Below are 14,187 nucleotides of genomic sequence, written 5' to 3'. Positions count from 1 at the left end.
AAAAAAAAAAAAAAAAAATCTCCCTTTTGAAAATCTCTTTTGAATGACGTAATGGCTTGGTCCCCTTTCAAGTATGTAGGTAGCTTAGTATCATTAACTAAGTTCAGTCACATCTAAAAAAAAAAAAAAAAAAAAAAAATCCCCTTTCTAAACTATGTAATGACTTAATCCCCTTTCGGGTATGTAGGTAGCTTGGTAACATTTACTAAGTTCAGTCGCATCTCAAAAAAAAAAAAAACATTTTCCCACCAAATAAGTGATCAATCTTATGCATGCAAAAAAATTTGCATAATCAATGTTCAAACGAAGAAAAAAAAAATCAAAACAAAAGATGAAGAAACCAAATCAACATACCACTTGGGACTTCAAATTCAAACGAAGGAGATTCTAAACCACATCAAAGAAAATCAAACAAAAACAAAAATCAAGATACGAGTGTCATGCAAGAATGGTCATCGTTCTCACATGACACTTGGGGGGCACTGTTGAAATATGAAATTTAAAAGTAAAATGTGGTTACATAAAAAAATGTTCAAGCAATATTTATGAAAGAATATAAAAGTTTTGAACAAGTTTATGGGGGTCCAAAATATGGGTCCGTTTGGATAAAACTTATTTTGCTGAAACTGAAAACACTACAACAAAATAATTTTTAAATATGTGAATAGTGTCGCCACCCATAGAACCCAACCTCTTTGGGTCGGTTGGCGGGTTTCCTCTCCCAAAACCAGAGCAACCCGACCCGAGCATAGAACCAAAAACTTTCGACGATATTTGGAGTTCTCCGGCGAAAACATACAAAAACCAGCGATATTTGGAGTTTTCCCGCGAAAATATACTTGAAACCCATCAAATTGGACGAGATACAGCAAGATCCGGCGAGACCTCATCGTGATCTGACCAGACCTCAACAGATCCGACCAAAATGACGACACCGGTAATGAAACCCGAAACCGACCGGTACAACCCAAAACCCAACGCAACCTAAACCGGCCGATCTGACTAGCATTCCAAGTCAGTTGCAAGTTCCGTTTTCACCCACCCAACAACTTCAGGTCGGGTCAGGCACAAACCCCACCCGTGGACACCCCTAGTTAGGAATTGTGGAAGAAAAAACTTACTCAATGAACTGATTAGCTAAGAGCAAAAATAGGGGAAAACTGCTTCACAGTTCCTCTATAAATTGGAGAGGACACACGGAAAAAAGGAAAAGGAAGGCGGATACACACAAAAAAAGAGCAAGTACACACACACAGCAAAGACATAAAGAGAATAAAAAAGAGAGGCACAGACAAAGAGAGCTACACCAAGCAAAGGAGGAATATGTAGCATAGGTTTGTATATGGGATTTCATCATCCCCTTTCTTCTCTACCAAAATCTCTCTTTCTTCCTCTTCCTTAAATCTAAATTTTTGTTTGGGAAAACAAATAGGGTTGGGTTTTATGAGGAGTTCCTAACTCCATACATGAAACTCTATACAAGAGTCCTTAACTTTTGAAAATCTCTTTTGAATGACGTAATGGCTTGATCTCCTTTCAAGTATGTAGGTAGCTTAGTATCATTAACTAAGTTCAGTCACATCTTAAAAAAATAAAAATAAAAAAAATAAAAATCCCCTTTCTGAACTTTGTAATGACTTAATCCCCTTTCGGGTATGTAGGTAGCTTGGTAACATTTACTAAGTTCAGTCGCATCTCAAAAAAAAAAAAAAAAAACATTTTCCCACCAAATAAGTGATCAATCTTATGCATGCAAGAAAATTTGCATAATCAATGTTCAAACGAAGAAAAAAAAATCAAAACAAAAGATGAAGAAACCAAATCAACATACCACTTGGGACTTCAAATTCAAACGAAGGAGATTCTAAACCACATCAAAGAAAATCAAACAAAAACAAAAATCAAGATACGAGTGTCATGCAAGAATGGTCATCGTTCTCACATGACACTTGGGGGGCACTGTTGAAATATGAAATTTAAAAGTAAAATGTGGTTACATAAAAAAATGTTCAAGCAATATTTATGAAAGAATATAAAAGTTTTGAACAAGTTTATGGGGGTCCAAAATATGGGTCCGTTTGGATAGAATTTATTTTGTTGAAACTGAAAACTGAAAACTGAAAACACTACAGCAAAATAATTTTTAAATATGTGAGTAGTGTCGCCACCCATAGAACCCAACCTCTTCGGGTCGGTTGGCGGGTTTCCTCTCCCAAAACCAAAGCAACCCGACCCGAGCATAGAACCAAAAACTTCCGGCGATATTTGGAGTTCTCCGGCGAAAACATACAAAAACCAGCGATATTTGGAGTTTTCCTGCGAAAATATACTTGAAACCCATCAAATTGGACGAGATACAGCGAGATCCGGCGAGACCTCATCATGATCTAACCAGACCTCAACAGATCCGACCAAAATGACGACACCGGTAATGAAACCCGAAACCGACCGGTACAACCCAAAACCCAACGCAACCCAAACCGGCCGATCTGACTAGCATTCCAAGTCAGTTGCAAGTTCCGTTTTCACCCACCCAACAACTTCAAGTCGGGTCAGGCACAAAGCCGACCCGTGGACACCCTTGGTTAGGAATTGTGGAAGAAAAAACTTACTCAGACAGCTCCATGAACTGATCAGTTAAGAGCAAAAATAGGGGAAAACTGCTTCACAGTTCCTCTATAAATTGGAGAGGACACACGGAAAAAAGGAAAAGGAAGGCGGATACACAAAAAAAAAAGAGCAAGTACACACACACAGCAAAGACATAAAGAGAATAAAAAAGAGAGGCACAGACAAAGAGAGCTACACCAAGCAAAGGAGGAATATGTAGCATAGGTTTGTATATGGGATTTCATCATCCCCCTTTCTTCTCTACCAAAATCTCTCTTTCTTCCTCTTCCTTAAATCTAAATTTTTGTTTGGGAAAACAAATAGGGTTAGGTTTTATGAGGAGTTCCTAACTCCATACATGAAACTCTATACAAGAGTCCTTAACTCTTGAATTCTCTCAAATTGTGATGTAATGCTCCTTTTAATTAGAGTCCTTGACTTTTCCCTATCAATGGAGTCCTTGACTCTACCCCATTATTGGAATCCTCAATTCCCTTGACTAACATGAGAATTCTAATTCCTTCAAATTTCAATATGACTAATTCTTTGGAATTTGTAATCTCTTAATCAAGATTGGAATTAATAATTCTCAAAATCAAATGACCATAAAAAAATTGATTTAATGGAATTTTCTAATTCCCAATGTTCATAAAAAAATAAAATTGCTTCAAAGGAGTTTTCTTTCCCTTAATTAAATTTGGAAACCTCAATCAAAATATTATTAAAATTCCTACAAAGAAGCAAATGAAAGAAAGGGAAAATTGCTTGGAGCTTTAACTTCTCAAAAAGAGAATCCTTGATTAAATTTCCATAAAAACATGATCCTTAACTTATCCTTGAGATTAAAACCAATTATCTCACCCAAAAGCAAAATTAAGTTAATGCTTAATTAAATACAAAGTATTTGACTTAAATGTCCACCATTTAAATTGGGCAAAATCAATTTGAGGATTTTGAATCTAAAACCTCAAATTAAAAACTACGAATTGGCTTGATCCCCGCCAAGAGTACGTAGGCAACCTAAATAAATTAGGTGCAACCACAAATAAATAAAAACACATATCCCCTTAAACATAAAAAATAGATAAACTTATATACAAAGATGACATGGTTGAAATCAAATGGCCTTTCCTTGAAACAAGATATTGTAATTAAGAGATACATTATCTTGAATGAGCACTACTCACATCAATAAAATACTCTAAAAGGCCTATGAGTAAAATTATGTTTAACGAATTTGACTAATTTGACAACGTTTGTCAAATATAATTTGACGACGTTTGTTAAACATTGGTTAACAATTTTCGTCAACAGTGCTATTCAAACAATTTTTATTCATGGAGAATGTATAAAAATATTTACCAATTTTTATTCAAGAAAAATGTATAAAAGTCTCATTCATTTTTAGAGCAAAGGAAATGTGAAAATAATAAAAACAAATCTTTTCCTTTTAAAAAAATAATTTTTACTCAAAATATTTTGAGATTTGGAAAAGAAACATAGATTTGAATTTTTTTTTTTTTTAAATAAAAAAAGTGATAAGGAAAGGTTAATTTGCTTAACTTTATTTTACGCCATTGTTTTTATTTTCACTCTTTCTTCCTTTATTTGCATTCTTTTTAGATAGTATGAAAGAAAGGGTGTGATTTTTTTTTTTTTTTTTTTTTTTAGAGAGCAAACAAAAAGAAAGTTAGTCAAGCGTATCAGAATTGAGAATTATGCAGTGCTAGTCCAGAACTCTCCACATCCTGTCATTATTGGTTCACAACGATAAAAACAGATAAAGCGGTACTGTAGATCCACATGATTCCAGAAGAAAAAAAAAAAAATGAATTATTGAAATATAATAACCACACTTATATTAAGACTTTTAAGTTGTGCAGAAAGGGCTTAATTACTGAGCTGACGCATTCTGTCGTTCCATGCACACCTTACATTGTTTTTCCAGTTGCGAAAATGCATTATGAGAGGAACCACCCTTAGACAAAGCTTTCTCTGCGCTGTGTTTTAGCTCCTTGACCCTACCTCTGATTCCATTTTTCCCATCATTATCTTCTATAATCATTCTCGCCATCTTCTCTATCTCTTCCCTTTGCACTACTTTCTTTGACGGCAACACCTTCGAGCGAATTGCCACACCAATCTCCTCTGTGAGCAGTGTAGCGTTCATCTTCTGCTCTGCATAAAGAGGCCATGCGATCATTGGCACTCCATTGGTGATGCTCTCTAGAGTGGAGCCCCAACCACAGTGTGATAAGAATCCCCCAATGGAAGGATGGTTCAGCACATCAACTTGCGGAGCCCAAAAAGGGACCATAAGTCCCAAACTTTGAGTTCGTGTCAAGAATCCGTCGGGCAAGTAGCTTAATGGGTCATCACCTCCTTTCCCTGCAGTGAAAAAAGCAGCGTCTGCAGCTTCAATGGTAGGTGGGCGTACCACCCAAACAAATCTCTGCTGACATAGCTCCAAACCCCAAGCCACCTCTGTCATTTGCTCGTACGAGAGTAATCCACCACTTCCAAATGAAACGTAAATCACCGACTCACTTGGCTGCTTGTCTAACCAATCAAACAAATCACTCTTTAAACCTGAAACTGCTCTTGTTATAGGACCAACAGGATAAACTGGCACCTTAACAATCCCACCTAATAATTTCTCATCTCTGAGTGCAGTGAGTGTTGTGGACTGCAAATCCTCCCAAGTGTTAACCAAGATCCCATCACTCATTAGGGTCTCAGTCCCTGCGCGTAGGTACTCAAAATATTGCTGGTTAGTCCTTTCCAACATGGGGTCAACCACTTCTTCAGGCCGAATCGGCTTGCAACCAGGGATTTTCAGTGGTTCTTTTTGGTGAACATACTCTCCTTCCACTACCTTATCTAGGAATGGAACGTATATAGTCAAAGCAACGAACCACGCATTTGAGGGAAAGTAAACGTACTTTAACATATCAAACTCGTCAGCTATGGGCAAAAACTCAGTTCCAAAGAAGTCCACGATGAGCACAGTTGGTCTAAGCTTCATGGAAGAGATTGAGGACCTGAGGTTTGGCCGAACCTCACGCATCATTACAGCGATCTGTGTAACAACCGCAGCGTTTGGATCAACTAGGCCGGAGATGTCAACCGGTGGGAGATCGATGATGTTGCAGAGTTTGGGGCTCATGGAGGACTGTAGGACTTGGGCCTCTGCTGGGGACGCGTGGGAACTCACAACAAAGATTGTGACGACGAAGTTGTGGTGGGTGACAAGGCGGTTTCCGAGCTCGAGGACAGGGATGAGGTGTCCTGTCCGGGGCTAGAGAGCAGTGCTGCATGTGGCTTGGAGATCTCCATGGATGTGAATGTTGTGAAGTGAGAAGAAAATGAAAGTGCAATGGCTTTTAAGCTTTGTGAAAGTAGTGCCTGAAATTAATGGAATACACAGTGACAGCTCATCATGTACCCCAACATGGGGAGGATTCACTGGCTATAAAGACGGTCCCATTCGAATTAGTGGTCTGTGATGTGAAATCCTTTTTGATAGCTATATATAAACAAATTCAAGTGTCGCACGTAATACTTGGCACAAATTCAAGTGTACGGAAGGATTACATGGTATTATTAGTTCAGCTGCAAGTAAGGATGAGATTCGGGGGTGTCTATTTGTAGAGCCGAGCCTAGAATAACTCATCTGTTGTTTGCGGATGATAGCCTAATTTTTTGTAGAGCCAAGGAATCGGAATGTCAAAAGCTGCTGGACTTGTTGGAGATCTATGAAGGAGCTTCGGGGCAAAAAATAAATAGATCAAAACAAACCTCTTCTTCAGTAAATCAACACCCAAGATATGCAAGATGTGATCAAGCAAACTCTTGGTGTCTCGGTCATCCATCAATATGAGAGCTACCTTGGGTTACCTTCTTTTATTGGCAGAAGTAAGAAAGATAGCTTTGCAAAGATTAAACAACAGGTGTGGAAGAAGATACAAGGATGGGAAGGTAAGCTTCTATCACAAATGGGCGGGAAATCTTGATCAAAGCAGTGGCCCAAGCATTACCTACATATACAATGTCATGTTTCAAGCTACGGGGACTCTATGTCATGAAATTGAGGCACTTATTCGGAAGTTCTTTTGGGGTCAAAGAGGAGACAGCCGCAAAATCCACTGGATTAAATGGCAGGAGCTGTGCAAGCCAAAAAGCCAAGGGGTATGGGCTTTAAGAATTTATCTTTGTTCAACGATGCACTCTTGGCGAAGCAAACTTGGAGATTATTGCACGATGAGCATTCTCTATTTTATAGGGTGTTCAAGCCAAAATTCTTCCCGAATTGCTCCATAATGCAAGCCAAGACTCCAAGCACTGCCTCTTATGCTTGGAAGAGCATTATTCGTGGTAGGGAGGTGATTAGGAAGGGGGCGCAATGGAGGATTGGAGATGGGCATTTGGTTAGGATTTGGGGTGATAGGTGGATTCCTGAGTCAAGTAATCCCAGGATCATATCGCCAATATTGCACGGGTGGGAAGATGCAAGAGTGAGCTGTTTGATTGATCAACACCAGAGGATGTGGAAAGATGATATTTTGGATCATTCATTTTATGAGTTTGAGGCCAACTTAATCAGAAAAATCCCACTGTGTAAATCACAGCAGCAAGATGTCTTGATTTGGCCATTTACCTCTGATGGAGACTACTCATTTTTTGGGTGTTTTTTTCCTAGTTATTTTTTTGCTCAGTCATTTATTTAAGTTAATGGAACTAAATTCATTAAAGGTCCGTTTGTTTGGAGGAATAAAAAAGTGGAAGGATGGAAAATTAGTGAGAGTATGGAAAAATGTGAGGATAGAAAATATTTAGTTTTTTCTCGTGTGTGTTTGGATGGAAGGATGGAAAAGTGGGATGGTGGAAAACTCTTTTGTTTGGTTGAAAAGAAAAGTAAGAGGATAGAAAATGTAGTTTATATAAATTAATTATTATACCCTTGTTATATAATATGTAAGAAATAGATTTATTTGTACTCATTAAATAATATAAAATTTACCAACAATTATATTTTTCAATGAGAAGTGTTACGTCCACAATATTTTTCGTAATACTTTCACAACAAAATTTATGTGAAAAATTGTTACTAGTTCTAATTTGAACCCACCATTGAAATTATTTTTTTTACTCACCAATATTTACTAATAACAATCTGTTACTTAAAATTTATTGTGAAAATATTATGGTAACATTTCTCAATTAATATTTTTTATTCTTTATATTATTTCTCCTTTCTCAGCCTTCATTTCATCCATACGTTTTTCTTTTTTTCTTGTTTTTCTCCTCCACACGTTGACCTTATCTCTATCCCCCTTCTTTTATTTTCTTTTTCTTCCTGAAGAATGTTCCAGTAAGCAACACTAGCAGGCGCAGCTCTTCTCTCTTCTTTTTCTCCAGCGCTCTCTCTCTCTCTTTTCTTTTTTCTTTTTTATTCCAGAGGGCATTATGGTAAAAGTGCTGTGAGAGCACTTTTCTCTCTAGGCTTTTCCTCCTGATTTGGGAGGGTGAAATTTGTGGGCTCAGGAGAGAAAATTTTCTCTCGGGTTTTCCTTCCTCCCTATTTGCCTTCTTTTACCAAATAGTGGAAAACACTGTTTTTCACCAAATTTTCCTCCCTATGTTTTCCATCCTCCCTAAATTCACCCCAACCAAACACAATGTAAGTTTGAGTTTCTTTTAAGCATTATTTTATGATTGTGTCAGTGGATTGATGATGTGGCATAATCCTAGTCTTTTATTATAAATTGAAGGTAAAAATTTAAAGAACTCTACATGATAGAGTAGCCTAAAAACTCTATAGAATTTTGATCCTATCTATTATAATGACTTCCGAATTCTCCACTTTGTGTTCTAAAAGAACTACATATAATTTTTTGTACTTTAATTTCTTTTATTTTTATTTTTAAAAAAATAAATATATGTGATTATAACTACATAATTTGATTAAAATTAATTTAAAAAAAATTAACTAATTTAATTGCGCATTAGATGTATAAAAAATATTTACTTGGTACCACATAATTTTTTTTAAAAAAATTTAGGGTATGTTTGGTAACTGTTTTTTCTCCTTATTTTATGTTTTCAAAAATAATTTTATATTTTTTAAACAAAAAAACTTGTTTGACAACTCAAAATGGACAAAAACAAAAAATGTTCTCAAAACTCAATTTGTGAAAAAAAAAAAAAAAAAAACTGAAAACATGCAAAAGATTGTTTTAAATTTCTAATTTTCAAAAGTTAATGAAAATACGCATTTAATTTAATGAATCTGTCTCATTTAATGAGTTAACATTAAAGTTCAAATCCTAGTAACAACATATTTTAGTATTTCTATTTTTTTCTTCAAAAAACTATTTTTTTTTTTAATTTCAACTAACCAAACATGTTTTTTATTTCAAAAATATAAGAATTTTTTTTTTCTTTATGTAGGAATGATAGGCCTAGTAGTGTACACACACACACACACACACACACACACATATATATATTGGGCCAGGGGCCCGATCCGAGGACACTTAGTAGTCTGATGACAAGTAAACACTATCATGGAAGTCCGCATTAGTGAATGAAGAAATGGGGCCTTGTCATGAGGGTCCAGGAAGGTGATCGGAGGACGAATGCCTCCTTAGCTGAACAAAGTAGAAGTCAGAAGGTGTGGTTTGCCATCCAGAGCAATGTTCTGGAAGATTCTATTAATAAGGATACACATCATGAAAGCACAGGACAAAGGGAAATTATGAAATATTTAAGAGAAAACTGCTACCACCGCATTGAATGCTCTGTAGCTAACTCTCTAACTGCATTAATGTGTAAGTCATACCTAAACAGTAAATTTCAGCCTTACAGCTACTCCCAGAGACTTCAAAAAGGTGTTGATAGGACATGGATCAACGCTAGAAATCTGGTCTACACGTGGAGGGTGGAGATGAAAGAAAGAAGATAGTATAAAAAAGAAAGAATACCCTGAGGAAGAGGGATTGGAGAATTAAGAGAAAAATATTGTAACAACAAAAATTGAACTTGTAATCAAATTCAAAAGAAATATATACTAGAACTAATCTTCTCGAACCGTGCCGAGGACGATTTTATTTAGATAAAACCAACTTATCTTTGTTTTCTTGTCATCTGAATCCACTATAATTGTTATCCAACTCATTAAAAGCCTAGTTTTCTTACCCACTCTCTACAAATTTATTGTATTGGGCTCTTTGGGTCTAGATACTATTACCTTTTAGGCTTAAGAACAAAACTGAGTCCTTACACTTTATATTCCCAAAAATAAATTTTTGAAAATAGAAAATAAAAACTATTAACAAACATAACTTTAGTGTTTGCTAAGATACCAATTATGCTTGTACTTGGACTTTCATAATTTAAATAAGTTTAAAAATTTGTGCTGTCTTTCCTCCCGCATCAACAGATTCGATTCAACGCAACTTAATGACTGTTTTGAATACTATCCTATCGCAATGACATTTCAATTAATCTCTCATATATCAGAAGATACAACATTTGGAAGGAAGAAAAGAAAGCCAACTCACCAAGAGAACCCAATCCCCCAAAAAAGTCCACTCCACCAAGTTCAAAGAAAGTACCTAGCCCACAAAAAGAAACCGACATAACTAGGGAGAGACACTTCAAAGTTCAAACCTTGGCACCTTGAAGCTGATGATCCAGTAGATACCCTAAACAAATAAACCCAACAACAGCCCAAAGATGACATAATCTTGAAATAACTATAGAAAACCCAAGCCAATATTTCCTTGTTTTTTAGGACCTACTTATGGCCTCATACTAACATCAGCTGCTTAGAACAATGTTTTTGTTACTAACATATCACAATGACATTTCAATTGATCTCTCATATATCGGGTGACCATTTTCAACAATGACAATGATAAAATTGAAGGCAACAACAATAATGAAGAGGGAGAGAGATTTAGTTGGGAATAAAACTCACCCAAAATCTATTTCATTTTGCAAAGAATTATATATCAAAATTCTAACATTTTAATCAATAACGTATCTTTTTTTTTTTTTTTTTGAGAAGATAATCAATAATGTATCTAATTGTTTTACATTTACTCTTATTAATAATACATGCACATAAAATTATGTGTTATGAATATTTATATTTTATATTATTTAATACCATTAAAAAAATATTTTTAAACATAACAACAAACACAAAGTTCAACACATCTATAGTATGTTTATAAATAATTTGACAAGATATTCCAGAATTATGAATAAGCTTATTTTGGAAAATATATACCTAGAACTTGACTAAAATATTTAATTAATATTAAAATTAAAATTAAAAGAACAAAAATTTATGTCATGAGTCTTTTTTTTTTTTAATTATTTCAATTACATATTGAATTGAAAAATGGGTTAATCTATAATTTTTTTACATCAACTAGGTTGAGTAGAACAAAATTTCATTTTTATTACGATGGCATGGGATTTATGCAATCAAAGTAAGTTATAGGATATTTAATTTAAAATTTAAACAAAAAATTAGAAAGTTTAAATTCAAGTTCAAGGCTTAGGGAGGGGAAGATCATGTTTTAAATAACTTAGATCCTCTTCTACTCCATAAATTTCAGTGAACAAACATATAAACCTTAAATTAAGATGAATGAATAAATTTATTAAAGCTTAATAAAATAAAAATCCATAAAATTATTTATAAACATTGAACAAAGAAACAAAGAAAGCAGAGAGAAATAGATTGAAAGAAAACAAAAGGCAAAAAAAGAGAGTTCTAGAATTCTTTATTTCTGTAATGTAATCCCCACAATACATCACTGAGCTGTGCTAAGCATATATACACAATCAGAGAGAGAAAGAGAGGAAGCGTAAATCATGGAGGTTGTTATAACAGATTAACCACCTCTAACACATTATTATCACTACATTTAATCCTAAAATATCTGACTTAACCAAACGACAGTGTTTTGAGTTTTAGTGATACGGTGCGTTGGCTTCTTCTTACTACGACACCGTTTTCATCTTGCCTTTTGCAAGTCTGAGAGCATCTGAAGGTTCTTTGTCTTCATCACCAGAGATAACTTCATCCTCTGCTATCTTATACTGTTCATCCCCCTCAAGCTCATGGGGAATTGCCACATGAGTTTGGAAGTCAGCCACTGAAAACGAGGAGAAGCCAGACCCTTAGTCAGAATATCAGCCAATTGATCTTGAGAGGCAACAAACTTAACCAGAAGATCATGCCTCAAAACTCTCTCACGAACAAAATGGAAGTCCACTTCTATATGCTTTGTACGAGCGTGAAAAACAGGATTAGAAGCAATAGCAAGGGCTGATACATTATCACACCACAAGACAGGAGGATCAGACAGAAAAACACCAAAATCCTTGAGAAGCATTCTAATCCAACAGACCTCAGCAGCACAGGAAGCTAGAGCTCTATACTCTGCCTCAGTGGAAGAACGAGAGACGGTAGATTGCTTCTTGGCAGACCAGGTGATTGGAGAATTACCAAGAAACACTAAAATACTAGAGATGGACTTCCGATCCATAGGATCACCGGCCCAGTCTGCATCACTGTAGGCAGAAAGGGCCAATGGACCAGGTTTAAAGGCCAAACCTTGATGAATTGAACCTTGTAAATACCTCAAAATTCTCTTGGCTTCCTGAAGATGATTAGAAGTAGGACTACTCATGAATTGACAAGCCTGTTGGACTGCAAAGGATATGTCAAGTCTAGTGAAAGTCAGATACTGTAAAGCACCCACCATGCTTCTATAAATGGTAGGATCTTGCAACAAAGGACTATCATTGGCTAGGAGATGAGCATTAGGAGATCAGGGAGTCTTGCAAGGCTTGCAGCCAGACATGGAAACCTTATTCAGCAAATCCAAAGTATACTTAGTCTGATGAACAAAGAGACCACTAGGTGTATAGTCTATTTGAAGCCCCAAGAAATAATGCAACCTGCCTAAGTCCTTGAGATCAAAATCAGTACCCAACACAGCAAAAAGAGATGTAATAAAGGCAGCATGATTTCCAGTGACTGTGATATCATCCACATAAAGTAAGAGAAAGACCAAATGAGAATCATGATTATAAATGAACAAATTCCCATCAGCACTAGAGGCAACAAAACTAAGATGAAGTAACTGAGAGCTAAACCTCTCAAACCAGGCCCTTGGAGCCTGTTTCAGTCCATACAAAGCCTTATGTAAAAGACAAACATGATTAGGATAGAACTGATCCTCATAACCTTGTGGTTGAGCTATATAAACTTCCTCCTTGAGAATACCATGAATGAAGGCATTGCTTACATCCAACTGCCTGAGAGACCAACCATAGTTCACAGCAAGAGCAAGCAACAATCTGACAGTGGTAGGTTTGACCACAGGGCTAAAGGTTTCCTCATAATCCAACCCATATTGCTGAAGGTTTGACCATAGCAGCCTTCCATTGAGGGTGCTTAACAGCCACGGCAAAGTATGGAGGCTCCTGAAAGGTGTAATCATTACCCACCTTAAGAACCTTAGGCTTGTGGATACCTAGATTTGACATTGTAACCATTGGATGATTATTAACAAGAATAGAAGAGGATGACTCAGGTGAGACAGACAAAGGTAAAGCAGGAACAAAGGAAGGACTAGAAGAGGAAGAGGAATTGGAATCAGACATACACAAGTCAGATTGAAGAAGAGCAAAAGGAAAGGAATCAGGAAAGGTAGACAAGGGAGAAGAAGAAGAGGAGGGAGCAGCAGAAGAAGAAGAACTTGACACATTGGACTTGACAGAAAACCAGGCAGAATCTGAAATAGAAGTAGAGAAAGGAACATTGGGAGTAGTGAGATTAGGCCTATCAGCAAATGGAAAAACATTTTCATTGAATAAAGCATAGCAGGTAGTGTATATTTTGTTGGTAGTAGGGTCTAAGCACAAATACCCTTTGGACAAAGGAGGATACCTGAGAAACACACATTCTATAGACCTAGGCTGAAGTTTATGTTTGTTGTAGGGTCTAAGGTAGGGATAGCAGGCACAACCAAATGTCCTAAGAGCTGACAAAGGTGGAGAAACAGAATTGACCATCTCCCAAGGAGAAATAAACCCAAGAGCAGATGATGGCAGCCTGTTAATGAGAAATGATGCAGTGGAAAAAGCATAGGACCAAAAATTTAGAGGTAAGTGAGACTGATACAGCAAAGCTAAACCAGTCTCCACAATGTGCCTATGTTTCCTTTCTGAGACACCATTTTGTTGAGGAACATAAGGACATGAAGTTTGATGAACAATACCATTATCAGAACAAAGTTGTTGAAATTGAGAATTAAGGTATTCCTTGCCATTATCAGACCTAAGAATCTTAATTTTAGCAGAATATTGAGTCTCAACCAAATTTTTAAAGTGCTTAAACACAGCAAACAACTCAGATTTCTGTTTGAGTAAAAAGAACCAGGTATATCTAGTGTAATCATCAATGAATACCACATAGTAAGAGTAACCAAATAAAGAGGAAATGGGAGCAGGACCCCAAACATCAGAGTGCACAATTTGAAGCATAGAATT

General features: G+C 36.1%; 1 pseudogene; it reads right to left on the bottom strand.

The window, feature by feature from the left end:
* Positions 1-4,339: 4,339 nt before the first annotated feature.
* On the bottom strand, positions 4,340-6,177 carry LOC136071266 (anthocyanidin 3-O-glucosyltransferase 5-like; annotated as a pseudogene).
* Between the last annotated feature and the right edge of the window lie 8,010 nt (positions 6,178-14,187).

This window comes from Quercus suber, unplaced genomic scaffold (genome assembly GCF_002906115.3).
Source record: "Quercus suber isolate HL8 unplaced genomic scaffold, Cork oak 2.0 scaffold_297, whole genome shotgun sequence".
NCBI classification, from domain to species: domain Eukaryota; kingdom Viridiplantae; phylum Streptophyta; class Magnoliopsida; order Fagales; family Fagaceae; genus Quercus; species Quercus suber.
This window is presented reverse-complemented; position numbering and strand designations above follow the sequence as displayed.